The sequence below is a fragment of the Athene cunicularia genome, assembly GCF_003259725.1.
Source record: "Athene cunicularia isolate RWA chromosome 6 unlocalized genomic scaffold, athCun1 chr6_part2, whole genome shotgun sequence".
Lineage (NCBI taxonomy): Eukaryota > Metazoa > Chordata > Aves > Strigiformes > Strigidae > Athene > Athene cunicularia.
In genome coordinates, this window is record NW_020799106.1 from 4,490,984 (window position 1) to 4,504,400 (window position 13,417).

Here is a 13,417-nt window from a genome sequence, read left to right on the forward strand (position 1 = left end):
TGGACAGATAGAGCCTGATTCCCAAAGCACATGAGCAGCTTTATTAGAACTGTTTGTCCATCATTCTTCCAGGAATATGAAGAGGGAAAGGAAGAGTGCATGGTTGGGTATTTCTGCAGTTCCTCGGTGAGGACAGAAGCATATGGTCTGGAAGGCTTGGAGAGAGAGCTTTGAGAAGAGAAAGCAGTGTGTTTCAAATGAGACACCCACCTTCTCTAGGATGGTGTACTGGCAACACCAGCGTGCAACGGGCTGCTCTGCTGGTTCCCTGAGGAGAAGAAAGCCTGGGTGTGAATGGTAGATGTTCCATCTCCTCTCCTCGACCTCCTTCCAAACAAAGCAGGGCCCACAGCACTAAGGGGACTGCTGCTTGTAGCTACAGCCCACACGCTATGGTAGCCTCATCTATCTGAAGATCCATCGAGCATTACTTAAGCTACATGCCCACTCCAGCATCTGCCCACTCCTTATACCACAAGGGGCTCCTAGAAACACTGAGCATACTGGTCCACAAGTGATTTTCATTCTATTTCAGATTGCAATGACACCAGCGCTGCGTCCACCTTCCTAAACGCACTCAGCAGTTTGCCAAACACCCTTGGAATCTGAAGGGCCAACAAAGGAAACAGGGTATCAATGCTGAGAGCCTGGATTTCAGCAAAGATAAAAGGAAGGTTATAGAAAGAAAGTGAAACGTTTTAATGCACATACTTATTCTACTGTTCTGTCACGCATCTGCCTAAATTGCATTAATCTGCAAATTTTCTCTACAATTGGCCACTTTCATGGCGTAAAACTTATTTCTGGTGAAAAATAATACATACAGCTCAACACTGTGTGCACCATTCATGCAGAATGGGAAGGCATTCAGTGCAGTGGGAAAGGGTCATCTTATGAATACTGCAGAACCCATAAACAGATAAAAGTTACATTCAGTTCCTAAGTATTAAGAAATACACATAAAAAGGATGGCAGAAAGTTCAAACTAAAGGAAGAGGGCAAGGACAGCCATGGATAACTCAGGCACATGCTGCTTGAGAGCTCTTCCGAGAAGATGTAATTTCAAACATAACCCCCATACCAGGAATTTGCCAGGTCCATAAATAAATTTCTCACTCTTGGACAAAGCCATCCACTTCAGAGAGACTGTCTGGTGGGCAGCTGGCAACATGAACACCGGGAGAGCACGATATCCCCTTGTGTCTTGCAAATTTTTTATTATTAGGGAGTGCTCTCCTTACGCAGAGTGCATGCCAAAAACATGCCCGTACAGTAAGGTCGACTCAACCAAAACCAGCAGCAGGAAATCTTTCAGAAAAATATATGCTTTCCAAGTACTTTTTACTCTCTTAGTAATTATATAAGTTCAGAAATTAACATAACATTGTGAAGTGTTACCTCAAGAAATACACATACTTTGGCACTTGGGCTGTGTTTGTACAGAGCATTGCTGAAAGCTCATGGACTTTCTGAAACGTGTCATAGTGTAAATCTCAGCTTCAGTGGTGTTCCATTTCTCTGTATGGGAAACTAAACCAAAGACTTAGCACTCTACGGAGCTGAGTATATGATAATCACCAAGAAGAAACTCATCATGTTTGAGAAGCCAAGATACTTCCCTTCCTTTCCAAGACATCCTTTGCTTGATCCTGGCTAGCCATGGGAACACAGAATAATAAATGTGGTCTGATCAGTCAATAAACCATGCAAAAAAAAAAAGCCAACCTCCTTTTTCCCCTCATTTATCTCCCCCAAGCCTCTTCTATAGCCTTTTCCCTTCCACGCACACCAAATACTTGAAAACTATGGGCTTCTTGTTCTACTGGATTGCTTGCTTTTTGTAATGGCCTCTAGTGTGAAAATGCTTAGTAACATTCTAAACACAAATTCATAGTTTTATCCAGTCCCCTTCAGTACATACGCTTATTTTTCTCATGTCAATGACATTAACTTAAATAGAAGATGCAGTAAATGAGGGAAAAGTATTTCCTAGTAAGATGTTAAAAAGCTGATATTAACATGCAATTACTATAGCACGTTCATTTTTAATTAGATTCTGTATGTGTTCATTTCAGACATGCTAGAAACAGATGAATTATTCAATATATAACTTTGGCAAATACATTATAGCAAATATATTTACAAACATATTCCAGAGACACTGACACAAATTTATACTACGGAACAGAAGCCATCAGTTAAAAGGAAGGCAGTAGATAGTAATCCTTGTGGTAGAAGAGCTATTTCAAAATTATGTATTCAACCACATCCTCTTTAGTATGTCCTTACCAACATCCAATATAGTCTTCCTGAATGTGCAGAAAGCCTGAGACAACACCTCAGAGAAGCATATAAGTACACATTTCATATTAAAAGAAAGGCTCACTCTGAAAACCAGCTATAATAATTAGACATTAATACTAACAACGATGTCCACGTTCAGCCCTGGAACAGGTTTGTGCTCACCCAGAGCTTTCAGACTCAGTGCAAAGGCTGAAGAGGCCCGCCATCACAACAAAGAGCAGGAATTAATGACCCAAGCCCCTAGACTTCAAGGCCCACCTGCCCAAAAGCACAAGAGAAAAGGAAGACACACTAAAAACTTCCAACTCTAGCGTCTCACAAGTGTAATCCAGCTCCAATGCTTTCCAGGGTGGCAGATCCACCTAACCCCACCTACCACAACTGCCCATCCAGCCTGGGCACATCTCCAAAACACAAAGTCACTTCTGTTCAGGCTTAGCCGGTGTAAAAGACTGTATCTGAGCACAGCATAAACCAGAATGTACTTTCAGGTAGTCAAACACGATGAGGAATAACAAACTGCTTCCAAACTTTGTGCTTTCCATAGTAACATCTTAATTTCTGAGCTTACCTATAGTTGCTATACAGCTTGGAAATCACTGCAGATTCGTAGCTGTCCTCACATTTCCATCACAGAGGTAACAGGTAGGAGTGTAGTTCTTTCTGGGAGCAAACAAAAGACAGAGGTGATTCGTAGGTATTTATTGAAAACATATTTTGGTCATTTAATTAAAGATCGGGGGAAGGGATCAGGAAAAGGGGAACCAAAGCCAGTTTAAAATTGGCTTAATAATTTCCAAGTCCATTTGTCCACACCTTTGCGTACACAGGAGCATTATAAGGATGCCATGCTGACAGTAGGTGGTGGCCAAATCAAGAGTGGTTCTATATATCTACAAGGGCAAATTCTCAAGGAACTGGGCTGCTTTTCCTAAATGTTTTGCTGGGCAGCTAAAACAGCTGATGCTCAAGATTGCAGTGACGTGGAAAGAAAGCACCTGACCTAATTTGGATTTAGCTTTTGTAGTAGGCCTTTATCACCAAACATAATAAAACTTCTGCAATTAAGTGAGCAACAAAGCATATTTCTGCTGTTCTTTTTTTTCCAGTAGATTCTTTATAATGGCATAAGAAGCCCTGAAATGAGTGCTCTTTGCATTTATTACACATGGTTTGTTTTAAGATTAGGATTTTCCTGTGCTAAAAGCAACGAGTCTTGTCTACCAAGGCTCCTGCAGAGTGCTGAGGATCTAGCAATGCCAAATTTTTGCAAGGCCCAGCATTGTGCTCAGAGGCTGAAGCTTGCTGTTTGGTAATCTCCCCTGAGACTACCATGGTGCTTCCAAGGCTGAATTACCACCTATTTCTCTTACGTGCAAGTTTGGGAGTCCTTTACTCACCTTTCTGCAAGTAAACTTGCATTCAAAATCATAGTTTATCCTCTTTTATGACTAATCAACCCAACAGCTCTTCAGCAAGGTCCCTTGCAGACAGAAGCATTGGTGAGGACCACAAGCTCAGTCTCACCTCAGCAGCCTGCCTGAGGTGACTAGGAGGGGTCAGTGCCACCCCAGCTCCTCCACAGGGCAGATGGGAAAGGAGGGCGGCCACAAGCACATTAATAGAACTGAATTTAGGTCTTGTTGAGACTTTAAAGCAAACATTTCTAGAAAGGACGGTAAGGGAGAGTCACAAATCTACATACATCGCCTGGCCTCCAGCAGTGCCTGTGTAGCCTGTTCCCACAGGGCAAAGGATGCTCAGCTGCATCCACACCACGCTGTGAGCGGTGCTGATAGCCCAGAGATGGCCTCAGCCCCACCACCATCTCCTGAGCCCCCCAGGAGCAGAGAGATGCCCCCACAGGCCTTTTATACCACCAGCCCCGCCTGCTGGGAGGAGCCAGCCAATCATGTCACAGAGCTGGAGCGGAGGTGCCCTATGGCTGCAGGGCGGGGAGCCCAGAGCCCGCCCACCGTGGGGCTGCCCCTCCCTGGGACACTGGAACCAGACATCTGCAAAACCAGAGAATTCCCTCTGAAATAGAAATTAACTTCCCTGCAAGCGCCCAAGGGAATAAAACGGTCTGTGCGGTCACTGTTAAAGGGGCGCTCTGCTGAAGTACACAGGAGATCCTGCCAGGAACATCTCAGCTCCACCCGAACACCAACAGGGGGGAAAACTGTATAAAAAATAAAATGGGAGCTGCAAAAGTGTGAAGGTCTGGTCTCCAGGGGGTGGGCACCTCACTCGGCCCCTTCCAACGGTGGGAGCAGTGGGGAGCCCTCAGGATAAAAACAGCTCCCCGTTAGATAAGCAGCTGCACTCCCGCTCTGATGTTGTTGCTGGGAGATCCCGTGTGGTGTTGCAGAAAACATTGTCAAGAAAGGGGAATTGAAAGCCTTGGAGGGGCTCTGGGAAGCTGCCTTCTCTGCAGGCTGCTGATCGCCCTTGTGCAACCGCTCCCTGTGGCCAAAAACACCCAGGAAGGGCAACAGGCAGTGGATGGGGGTTGTGTGGGCACAGAGGTGTGATGGCACCTGGTCAAGGAGGGACCTGGGGCACGTCCCCTTCTCCACGGCCCTCTGGGATGCTTTGGTCCATGACTATACCTGCTCCTCCCTGCCAGCACTGAGCCGCCTCTCAGAGCATCCTTCCTGCAGGCTGAGGTAGCCCAGGGCAATGGCCAGTCTGTCTTAGTGACATTCCCATCCCTCAGTACATTTTCACCACGGAGACTGTCGCTCTCATTCATCTCTGGTCCCAGGAGAAACGACTCTGTGGGGCTCTAACTCCTGCCTGTTAGCTCAAGCCAAATGGAATATCTATAAACTAAGAATAAATACTAATTAACCTGATTCTTTCTTCGTATCGTGATCTGAACCAGACGCTGTATCTATCTTTAACTTTAGGCTGGTTTGAGATGCACCCTCTATCCACAGCCAGCAAAAATAAGATTCCTTCTTTTGATAAAGTTAATTGTGGGCCTCAACAAGACACATTTCTTGGCAAAACTGTCTCTTATCTTTAAATGCTGTGAACTCACCAGGGTTTGAAAGACCCTATATTTTGAGTGCCTCCAATACAACGAGTTTTGTGATTGAGGAGAATTTAATACCAGCAACTCTGCCACATCCTGCTGAAAAAGAGGTGTGGTGAGGGCGACTTACCTCTGGCAGCGAGGACAGCTTTTGCAGAGCACACAAGCGTTGAGTAGAGGCTGTCCCGCAAAGCCCAGCCAAAGGCTGCGCTAGAGCACGGCAAGATTTAGCTCCCTAAGGCAGGGGAGAGTGGGGTGGAAGCTCTACATAATCTCCTGTTGAGCTGGTTGAAAATAATAGTGCTTTATATGGGTTTTAGTATCAGAGAGGGAGGATAATAGAACTGGGTTAAAAATGAAGATTTATTTCCCTGAGTGTATCAACATTTTCAAAGCTGCTTTGTTTTGATTTTCTCCTTTGTTGGAAGTAGCTCCAATATTTTCTAAATTACTGAAAACTACTGTTGAAAGCTCATGTAACAAAACTGTGTTTTTCATTATGATTTGGTAATTACGCAGGCAACACACATATAGAGAGGAAACTATACACACCAGGTTTATTGTAAGAGCCAAGAGCTTTCATAAATGCAGCTGTGTTCTCTTGTAGAAAAATAGGTTATTTGGGGGAAAATATTTTTTGGACTTCAAAAACCAGTGACAGGGATACCAAGCCACTCTTGGCAAGAGCTGTGCAAAGCTAAACTCTGCCTAGTTCCATCTCTTAGGCACCTTCTGCGCTATGTAGTCTCCCATCAGCTAGGTTGGTAGCCAGTAGGAGCGATATAATCCTCACATCACCTCAGTGTGGACACCTAAGTTTTGACAAGCCTGCAGGTGAAGTTATATAATTATGCCTCTACCATTTTAAAGTTGCATAAACATTGTTTAAGTGGTTTAACAGTGTGATTTGTTCATACAGCGCAAACATCATTTGTATATAGCAGCACAGTGAGTCCAAAGATGCGTCCGGCAGTGCCAGCGACCACCTTTCCATCCCCAGACCCTGCCGCAGGACGCGGATCTCACTTGTGAGGCCAGGACATGAGCCACCCCCTTGTTACCTGGGCACACGAGGATGTGCTGATGTGTCAGTGCACCTGGACAGCAATTGGGTCTCTGAAATAGAGACTGTTACTGGTTGCCCCGTGTACCTGACTGTGGTGCCACATCCACCAGCACCTACTGTTGTCCCTCGAGAAGGGCAGTGAAGCAGGGAACCTGGGCTCTGTGTGTCCCCAGAAATCTCCTCAGCTGCCAAGGGAAAGGTGGAGGGGAGAATGTTCTTCCCATGCAGCTAGAGAGCCTCAGAGGGTTAATCCCTAATAATTTCAGTTTATTGGCTCTTGCGTGCGAACGAGAGGAAACGGTGTACGGCTGCGAAGATCTAGGCCTACGATAACAGTTAACCTCTTCTAGAAAAAAGCCCACAGATCTATGCTGAAGGAAAGAAGGGCAGCTCCATTCCCTAGGAGAGCTGGAATCAATACTCAGTAGCCAAAAACATTGAGGATGAAGTACCGTTCCCCCTTCTTGGTGAGTCCACCAAGTGGCTGTGTTTCTTACGGCAGTAAGGCACTAAGCGTGCAGAGAGACCCACATGGGACAGTCAGGGGTTACCTCATTCTCACCAAAACTGATGGGAACTATATAAACATTTTTATTTTGAGAACCCTGCTAAATTTAATGCCTGAATTGCTCTTAAGCCCTTCTATTTAGGGTATCGGCTAACACTGGCCAGAGTTTAAGCTACCTGAACAGAATCCCCGGTGCTCATGTGTATTTTAGGCACAGAAAACAACCTTTAAAGGCCTCATCAAGAGTCCTTTCCTTGAACTGAAGGCTCGTGTTCTTAGATGAGGCCCATAACCAAAACTGCCAGCGTAACAAATGCACAGGCATCTCCTTTGCTAGATGTGGGTGGTTTTGATGCTTGCACTGGTTACAAGAAGCAATGTCCTGGAGAACATGAAATTTAGGAAGATGAGTAATGTATGAAGTGTGGAGGCAGTGAGAGATGATCCACAGAGATGATTTTATTTAATAATTTATAAATAAATATCAGCTTTCCCCAAACTGCCCCTTAGCCTAGCAATTATATGTTGGTTGATTTCTTGTTAGTGCTGTCCTTTTATAATAACAAACTGTTCCCAAAGCCTCACATACAGAAAGTCAGACAATCAAAGTACTGTGTGCAGTTTTCCACTTAATTCATTCAGTTAGCTGCAATTAAAACAATACAATTCCAAGCCTTGTGTGTTTCTCTGAAAAAATACAAAACTTTAGTTGTTACTATTAATATATACAACCTACAAGAAAGAGTTAACAAAGCCCCTTTTTCTTCTCTGTTGTAGTAGAGTGATTTTCTTATCCTTTTCTGTAGATGCCCTGGCAGTCATCAATATTTCTTTCAGTCACTGGTCTTCAGAAGACACATTTTTCATTCAACTGCACAGAAAGAAAAGGAATTCAGTGGGCCAGATTCCCTCGGTGGTCAGATCCATTCACAGCAGCTGCCCAGGGAGGAATTTAGGTGAAGGTGCAGGAGTCTCATCAAGAAGAGAACCAAACCTATCCAGAAGGGAAGACATCACCATTTTAGCAGGCAGTAATCAAATTTCTGTTCAGATTTTACCTGGATATTTTACCTAAATATTTCATCATTCTGGAAAAGCAGTGTCTTCATGGCTACTGATCTCTGTTCACCCACTCAATATGAACGACATACCAAGTTGTAGAGTCACTATAGAGCCATTCCTTTTTTGTTGTTTGTTTTATGGGGCTTCACTAATGACAATCTAATTAATATTACACCAGTTTTGCAGGTGCAAAAGAGAACGGAGGCTGCATCTTGCCCCACAAGAAAGCGATAAGCCATCCTAATAGCGCAGCCATGACACCAAGCTCCCCCAACAGTGGGCAGATTTCCATCAGCCAAGAACACACTCCGAGTGTGCAGTGCTCTGAGAGCAGCAACATCCCTGCAGTCCGGGGTTGCACTGTGTTTGTCCAAGTCTCACAACGTTTCCAGAGCTTCTGTGGGCAAGATACACCTCAACACTGTCCCAAGTAGAAGACCACACTCCTGACGTGCTAATGTTCGGAATGTTAATTCAGTATTTCAGCTCTAGTTGTTGACAGAAGCTTTGATTCAGCCTACTCCGGCAACAGAATAACAAACCACTGATTTGGATCTGCAGTCTTAATTATTATCCCACCAACATAACTGAGCATTTCATTTAAGCTCAGTTCCGCAAGAAAGAACTATTGTGCCTACTTTGATAAGACGGCATGAAATTTATCCAAACATTTATCGAACTATGTGAAATCTCACTGGAAGAATACGTTCTGAGTTTTTGTGAATTAAGTCCCCCAGGAAAAAATAACACCAAAATGTGTGTTGGAGCGGAGACTCCAAAGGGAATTCACTGCTCATCTACTGCTCACCTTTATTCTTTTATTCCAGTACACAACAGCACAACAAGGGGATGGCAATGTAAAGAACCAAAATCAGCATTTCTTTTCCAGAAAGGCAGAACCCTCTGTCAAACTCAGCTCCAATTACAGAAACACTTTCCAGTATTTTCCTTCCGTCCAGTTACTGCGGTTCTACAAAGATGTTACGCAGTGATGAATGACAAGGAAGGTAATTCACCACACAAGGTACTTATTCCAAAGTTATTCTTTCTAAAAGAAATGTTAACATCATACCCCTGGCATATGACTTTATACTTGAACAATCATGCAATTTGCGTATGATCTGGGTGAAAGAAATCTAGTTGAAAGACCACATCTCCAACTATTGATGAATGTTTCCAGCAAGTCTAACAGAAAAAAAAAAACCAACCATCTCTGCTTGGCACATGTTTTTTCCAAATGTGTTTGCTTAGCTTAGGTCGCTGTAGCAGAGACAACACTAGGCAGATAGCAACTGTATGTGTTCTGTAATAAACATACTTTTCATAAGGCATTTCAGGGCACTTGGATTACTAACAAACATTTTATAAAGTTAAACTTATCGTCAATGTATACCGGGGATCATGTTATTACAGTAAACTATATAGAGTAAGGCACTGTCCATGAAATCAAAGAGATATTTCATATCACTTTAATATACTGACATTATTGACTGACCTATAAATACCAATAACATTTTTATTATCATCTACACTTAACCTTCTTTATGCTTTCAAGCGCCCTTATGTCCAATACCTGAAAACATGCAATTCAGTTCCACAGAGTAACTCCAAAAATCACATCAAGGAAGTTCTTTATTGGTTTCACTCAATGACTTCCAGATTAAATCTGCTCTGCTATAAACACACTAAAGGCTTTCTGTAAGTGTCTACTCTAAAAACACACGGTTGAAGTTAGTAGATCTTTTCAATCCAGCAACAAAGGACCATGCAACTGGAACACAGCTAATAACTCTGCTGATGACACACATACCGGAACAAAAATCCATGCTGAGACCCTTAGTATCAGAAGAATAAAACCATATTTAAGAACTTAAAGAAGATTATGGAGCACACAAAAGGAATAGGTTTGTATATGAAATGTCTACCTTTTACCTACTCACCTTTCAGACATTTGGCTTCATTTAACTCCCAAGTATCAGTGCAAGAATGAGCATAAATGCCAGAATACCAAGGTAAGGAAGAAGCAGACATTGTAAATCTGTTCACAGTAGTGTTCCAGATTGGTGCTAAAATAAGAGTCATGAGCTACATTCATTGCAAGTAAATATAAGAATATCTATACTCAGTTCAGGCCTTCTTTAGTCATCATCTACTTGGGAAGAAAGGAAAAAATTATGTCTTCTATAGAGAGGCATTCATTTTTCTCAGTGACAGAAAATGAAAGTGAATAAACTCTGGCCTTCTCCAGTTCAAGTCAAGGAGAGTTACGTGCGCAAATCCCTGAGGGTGACATCTATCCAGCCTGATTCGACACCACTTACTCACACTTTAAGCTCAGAGATCAAAATCAGTTGGCTCAAGCCTCTGGTTTCACAAGACAGGTTTCACAACAAAATATTCTTCCAAATAGAGGCTGGGTGCACAAACTTTCCATCTCTCCTCGTAACAAAAGTTTTCCTCCTTAAAATTTGCTAGAAGACATGATCTATACCAGTCACACCAGAAGAGCGACAGAAACTTACAGTGACCTTTCGGGCCCATGCATCTTGAATAGTTTCTGTTATGAATGATGAGTATTCTCCAGGCCCCCTAGAACACGGAAACAAAGAAGAGTAAAAGAAACCCCGGAGTCCACCAGAACCTCAGCATTTCCATCTAGCTTTCTATTCAAGCATTTTTACCCTTGGTTATTGATACTAAACAAACCCATGGATGCACCGAATAGTAACAAAGCAGCAGCAGCGAATAAAACTAAACTGAGCTAGACAACACGGCTGTATTGAACAAAATGGATACTTCCCTCAAACACCAATGGCAAGAGCAGACAGAAAAGCAGCAGACGTGTGGTAACACAGACTTTCAGCTGGGAAGGCAAACGGGCAGGCCTTGGCACTTGTGTAAATACTGTGGTTTGCTCCTGGAGATTGTGGCTTCAGCCCCAGGTCCCAATTCCTGACCACAAACCACCAGAGACCTCTCTGACTAAAAGCAAGGCCAGCTCCTTCTCAACGAGGCTCCATCAAATTTAAGTATCATCCATGAAAGCCTCCAGTTTAAGCATCCCGCCATAGGCGTGGTTATTCAGCACAGCAATACGGGGGCACAAATCGGCCGGAGTGTGGGATAGCTAAGACCTGTTCAGCTTGACAACCAGAGAAAATCCCCTGACCACCTCCCGTCCCCGCAGGCTGCTTGGACCCTTGAGAACAGAACCCAGCTGCCTTCTCTGAATCAGACCCGGAGGACTGCAGATTACTTTACATTGCCTGTATTCCTGGGACCTTAATCACAGCCCTTACCCAAGCTCCACGAGGCACTTTCCACGCACTAGGCAAAAGGCAGCCTCTGCACATCAGGGCTACTCTAAGGCCTGTCCACTTGCAGCAGAACCTGCAGAGCGGCAGCTTTTAAACCACTCCGTGCTCTAGGATGCCGTTCCCAACATCCGAATGTGGCTAACTCAGCCTCTGTTTCTGAACGCCGGGAATGAGGCAAACCTGCACGAGCACCAGTGGTCAAAGCCACTCAACCTGCTGACTCTGGAGCTAGACAGAGGCAAGGCACCGCTCTGCATTTCGGTGCAGATGTACACAGAGAAAGGAGTGAGGGCAGAACTGAGACAGTGGGAAGCTTGGAGAGGAGGGTGTCTGTTACTTGAAATCACTCTAAAGCACATTACAAATCTGTTAAATCATTGTGGCTTACCCTGTATTTCAGAGTAAATTAGTAACTTTTCAGAGGGAGTGAAGAAACTACCACTCCACTTTTAAATAATGAAAATGCTAAAAAACCTACACTTAACAGCTCTAAAACTGCGGCAAGTCACCCACCAACACCTACTCCTCTTGTCAGCAGGCTTTTTTCAGCTTTGCCTATTATTTGTGTCAGGCCAGAGATGTTTAATGTTTGCTGTGCTTATCTGCTCAACTTTAAGGACCCCCAAATGTTACAATATGTACCTGTGCCACTGACCTCTTTCTCCACGGCATTTTGATCTAAATAAGTAACAAACGCAGAGTTTCCAAAATCATTTGGATTCACTGGCTCTGAGTGCATAGCTGTAAAAAATCTGCTTTAAGATTATCATCCAATTTTATTCATGCCTGAGGCTTCACCACAGCATCTATTTTTGTAAGATTAACAGCAAGATCCCAGTTCTCCAGAAATGTAAAGAGTAACAGCCAATTGTAAAAGGAAGATGATGTTTCCTAACCTGCCCTGCTCACATCCAGGAAGGTACATTTTCCTAGACCCTTCCATGGTGGGTGTCATTTTTATTTGCATTTTTGCACCCACAACATGCAGCATGTGTATTAGTCCTTCCGCCTCCCATTAGCTGAAATGCATTTCTGATGAAACTGTGGGTGCCAAAAAATACTAACACGAATCTCACATGTGCAAAGAGTACCCTGAAAGACAGCTTTTACTCTGGAGGAGTTAAGAAACAGCCATCTTCCTGTACCTTGCACAACAGCATTTTGAATCATCTAACTTGAAAATACAAGTACAGAAAATGAGCACTTGATATTTCAGCTAATCCATTTGAAATGAATATGCATGAAAACACTTCTTTCTGAACATGGCAATTGGAGGACAAACTGAGGGCCATTTTTAACCTAAACAGAGAAGAAAAGTTTCTTTAAAGAGTGCCTTTGGTATTTATCAATTAGAGCTATTGCATTGCTGTCAGCTTGCACTCCTTCTTTACTTCCAGCTTTGCTTCATCCTACACGGATCCGTACAAATCAATTGTGTCTTCCAAACATGCACTAACCACTGGAAAATGAAATTAATAAAGTGCAAGAAAAGCTGATTCATAAAGCTGACACTCCGGTGCCCAACAAACTCTGGGTTTCTCCCCTCCAGCTAGCTGTTGGAGATAGGCAGGCAAAGTGGTAAAAGATTATCAAATTGCAACTGTCATTCCTGACAAAATGCATCTCAATGCTGGAAGGAATTTTAGGTTTTAAGCTAAAACGCCACCCCAAAGGGTTCCTCAGAGCCTGTCAATATCTGTACCTTGGATGGAAAGCTACCACTGAGCGCAGTGTGTCCAACATATAGAACCTGCCAAGAAATGAAGTTCTTCATAAGAAAGCTCATCTCAGTCTTGGTTGGTAACAATAACAAGGAGACAAGATGAGACCATCAGTCTCAATTGTGAAGACAATGTTTTCCTCCCATATTATTCTGTCTGTCATGTTCCCTTCAGGTTCCAAAGGAATCCCTGTCTCATACATCATTATTTCCCACAAAGCCTGAAAGCTTCAGGGGGGGTTTCTTCCTGCCCACTGTACCAGCCTTGATGTCTGAGTACCTTCAGAACAGTGACAGAGGCCTCTGCCAGCAATAAAGGGGAACATCTGCATACCAATTAAACTGCTGAGTGCTGAAGAGTTAAAAAAAAAAAAAAAAAAAAAAAAGGTCATCTTGTTCA

The 13,417-nt window shown here is 43.4% G+C and overlaps 1 long non-coding RNA gene across 1 annotated transcript in view; it reads right to left on the minus strand.

The window, feature by feature from the left end:
- Nucleotides 1–7,350: 7,350 nt before the first annotated feature.
- LOC113481839 overlaps nt 7,351–13,417 on the minus strand; it is a 59,443-nt gene continuing 53,376 nt past the window's right edge. Inside the window, exons 12-14 of the long non-coding RNA XR_003398733.1 lie at nt 9,921–10,569; nt 8,789–8,950; nt 7,351–7,912 (exon numbers count right to left, since the gene is read on the minus strand). This is a non-coding gene — a long non-coding RNA (uncharacterized LOC113481839). The remainder of the gene's footprint in view (nt 7,913–8,788; nt 8,951–9,920; nt 10,570–13,417) is intronic.